Raw genomic sequence first — 4,594 nt, 5'->3', positions numbered from 1 at the left:
GGTATACTGCATCCGCTGTACCCAGTGTGGCTTCCTCTACATCGGTGAAACCAAGCGGAGACTCGGGGACCGCTTTGCAGAACACCTACGCGCGGTTCACAACAAACAACTGCACCTCCCAGTCGCGAACCATTTCAACTCCCCCTCCCATTCCTCAGACGACATGTCCATCCTGGGCCTCCTGCAGTGCCACAACGATGCCACCCGAAGGTTGCAGGAACAGCAACTCATATTCCGCTTGGGAACCCTGCAGCCCAATGGTATCAATGTGGATTTCACAAGTTTCAAAATCTCCCCTCCCCCTACCGCATCCCAAAACCAGTCCAGCTCGTCCCTGCCTCCCTAACCTGTTCTTCCTCCCACCTATCCCCTCCTCCCACCTCAAGCCGCACCTCCATCTCCTACTGACCCACCTCATCCCACCCCCTTGACCTGTCCGTCCTCCCTGGACTGACCTATCCCCTTCCTAACTCCCTACCTACACTCACCTTTACTGGCTCCATTCCCGCCTCTTCGACCTGTTTGTTTCCTCTCCACCTATCCTCTCCTCTATCCCTCTTCTATCCGCCTCCCACTCTCTCCTTATTTATTTCAAAACCCCCTTCCCCTCCCCCTTTTCTGATGAAGGGTCTAGGCCCGAAACGTCAGCCTCTCTGCTCCTATGATGCTGCTTGGCCTGCTGTGTTCATCCAGCCCTGCGCCTTGTTGTCTCGGATTCTCCAGCATCTGCAGTTCCTACTATCTCACATTCTGTACCATAACCATTTGCTTTCTAAAGATCTTTTCTCTCATCATTTTTTACTGTCCCAGTCAATCATTGTAAATCTGTGCCGTCTAATTCTTGAATTTTGTGTCAATGGGAAGATTTTCTCAATGTGACTGCATCCTTATGTTTTTGAACATCTATACAAAATATCCACGTAACCATTTATCACATGTTCTCTCCTTAACATTCATCCTAAAGTGTGAGGACCAGAATGGACAGAAAACCCTCATTGAGGTTACATCTGTGTTTTGTAAATGTTTATCGTGTCTTCCTTGCCTTTTTACTCTCTGAGCTGGATAAGTGGGAAGAGGGTCATGTTAGGTTCAGGGTATAACTCCAACTGCACGTCCTCTGATATTAGGACTGCCATTGATAGACTGAGGGTTAATCTGCATTTAATGACCTCCAGTATTTTCACTGGATCAGGTGGGTTTTGGAAACCTTTGGAAGAGCCAGTTAAGCAGCTTTGGGAACTTTGCAGGAAAGCCTGCTGAGGTGTGAAGAACATTTTGACAGGTAAATATTAAATGTGTTATGACTGCAAAGATTGATCTTAGGGTTCTATCCAAAAAAGGTAAATTGAACACTACATTAACCGGCACTGTATAAGTTTTAAGATGCTTTGGAGTATTATTCTCATTGTAGAAAGCGTTATCATATATTGTGATGACTCCGACGGGAAGATTACACTGGCAATCAAGCTCCACCGCTGCACAAAATATCCCATAAATGTAAATATCCAATTAAATCACCAAGATAGTTATATTTCTCCTCTTTTATTGTCATCTAGGACACAAGAAGAAAAGAGGCCCACCAGATTTCTTCAAGGAACACAAAAATTTATTTATCATGAACAAACTTATTCTTGAACAAGTGGCAAAGTGGGTTATTTACCATTACTATACAAACCTAAATTATATCCCTTTTAAATCCAAGCACATGCAAATTCATACACAGGCAGAATGAAACAGGATATACAGCTCTGTAGAGTTATTACAGGTGAGAAAAAAAATAGGCAAAAGAAATTCTTATGAATCTTAAGAGTCCAAACTACCAAAGTAGAATGAGATGACTTTCTCATGGTTATTTCAAATCCCATTAATGACATCACATTTCTGTAAGCCAAGGGTGATGCAAGATCCTCAATTTGGGTAGCTGGTTATATAGACTCAGGTCTTCTGTCTGTTCAGTTTTCAGAGTCTTTGAACAGTGTCTTTTACTCACAGAAAGAGAGTGTGAAAGAGAGAGCGCTGCTTACTTGCGAATCTCCCCAAAATTTGCTTTAAGATATTATGCAGCACTTTATGGAATGCCTTTTGGAAGGCCATATCCACACCACATTAACTGTACTATCTGCACCTGTTATCTCATCATAAGCTATTAGATCTAAAAAGTTTCCCACCACAGAGATTAAACTGACTGACTTGTAAATGCTGGGTTATCCTTGCAGCCCTTTTGAACAAGGGGTAATTTGTTGTTTTCCAGTCCTGTGGAGGCACTTCAGCATTTAAGGAGGATTTAAAGATTGTGACTGGTCCCTTGACAATTTTCCCCATTTACTTCTCTCTGTATTGTCAGAGGCATCCTACCCAGCTCTATTGACTTACCAATTAAATACAACCAACACTGCTAATGCCTTTGTTTGTCTATTTTTTCTCAGCCCGTTTAGTATCTCAGCAACTGTTTCTTTCTCTATGACTTGGATGCTGTCTTCTTCCTTGGTAAAGACAGATGTAAAGTGCTATTTGGTATTTCAGTCATGTCTTCTGCTTCTGTTGCAAATCTTCTGTCTGGTCACTAATCAGCTTCACCCGTTCTCTTACTAACATTTTACTATTTGTATTTGTGTAGAAGATTATTGACTTCTTTACTTTGTTAGCTGCCAATCTTTTTCTTTCTCCAGACCTCTTATTTCCTTTTTAACTTCCTTTCTAAACTTTATATATTCAGGTTGGCTCGCATTTATATTAATAACCTCCCATCGATCATAATCCCCTTATTTTTGCTTGTTTTACTCTCATCTTTTTCATCATCCCAGGAGCTGTGGCTTCAATTTTTCTTCCTTTCCTGTCTTGGAAATGTACCTCAACTGTATCTAAATAATCCCCTCCTTAAATTCAATCCATTGTTCAATTAGTTTTTACCCACCGATCCTTGATTTTAATTTATGGGAAATATTCACCTCAACATACTGAAATTGAACCTCATTCAATTACGCATTTTCATCTGAATTGTTGCTTGTCCTTTTATGATACCACAATTCCTGTAATATAAATGTTCCCTGTCTGACACTTGATTCACTTGACACACCACACTCCGCAGAAACAGAGTCACCAATGCCCTGGTCCTCATTTGACCAGAGGTAGACTGAGCAAGACAATTTTCCTAGGCACACTTGTAACCTCTGCCCTTTACACTGTAACTATCTAGTTTATGTTAGGTTAATTGAAACTCTTCATTCTGACTGCTCAACAGTTCCAACACCTCTAAGTAACTTCCCTCCAAATCTGGGCCTCTGTAAATCTTTTCTATTATTGATGGTCCATTTAAAATACCTAATAATGACATGTTATTGGTTCTTAATTCAAACCAAGTGAATCCTATCCTATTCTCCAGGGCACCATAGGAACATCATAAATGAGAGCGGGAACAGACCACTCAGCCCCTTGAGCTGCTCCAATTTTCAATGTGACCATAGTTGATCTACTTGATACTGGTCTCAATTCTACTTAGAATCATAAAGCTGTAAAGCATGGAAACAGACCCTATGGTCCAACTAGTCCATGCCGAGCAGATATCCTAAATTAATCTCATCCCATTTGCTAGCATTTGGCCCATATTACGCTGAACCCTTCCTATTCATGTACCCATCCAGATGCCTTTTAACTGTTGTAATAGTATCAGTCTCCACCACTACCTCTGGCAGCTCACTCCATACATGCACCACCCTCTATGTGAAAAAGTTGCTCCTTAGGTCCATTTTAAATCTTTCCCTTCTCAGCTTAAACCTATGCCCTCTAGTTTTGGACTCCACTACCCCAGGGAAAAGACCTTGGCTGTATACCCTATCCATGCCCCTCATGATTTTGTAAACCTCTGTAAGGTCACCCCTCAGCCTCTGACACTCTAGAGAAAAATAGCACCAGCCTATTCAGCCTCTCTCTATAGCTCTCCAACCCTGCCAACATCCTTGTAAATCTTTTCTGGGCCCTTTCAAGTTTAACATCATGTTTCCTATAGCAGAGAGACCAGAATTGAATGCGGTATTCCAAAATGGCCTAACCAATGTCCCATGACAATGCAACATGACCTCTCAACTCCTATGCTCAATGCACTGATCAATAAAGGCAAGCGTACCAAATGCCTTCTTCACTACCCTGTACACCTGCAACTCCACTTCCAAGGAACTTTGAACCTGCATCCCGAGGTCTCTTTGTTTGTCCCCCAAAAGTCACAATTCCCTTGTAGATCAAGTATCTGTTTTGAACATATTCAATGATCCAACTTCCACCGTTCTCTGGGATAGGGAATTCCAAAGATTAACATCCTTTGGAGAGAAGGAAATCCTCCTCAACTCCTCCTTAACTGGGAGACACCTTATTTTTATGCTGTGTCCCCTAGTTTTGGAGTCCCACATGAGAGGAAACATTGCCTCAGTAGCTAGCTTGTCAAGCTCCCTCCAAATGTTATAGGTTTCAATAAAAAATGCCAGAGCCCAAAGATTTAATAACAGAGCACTTAGAAAACAGTGATAGTAGGAACTGCAGATGCTGGAGAATCCGAGACAACAAGGTGCAGGGCTGGATGAACACAGCAGGCCAAGCAGCA

This window comes from Rhincodon typus, chromosome 13 (assembly GCF_021869965.1).
Source record: "Rhincodon typus isolate 14 chromosome 13, sRhiTyp1.1, whole genome shotgun sequence".
In the NCBI taxonomy this organism is placed as follows: Eukaryota; Metazoa; Chordata; class Chondrichthyes; order Orectolobiformes; family Rhincodontidae; genus Rhincodon; species Rhincodon typus.
This window is presented reverse-complemented; position numbering follows the sequence as displayed.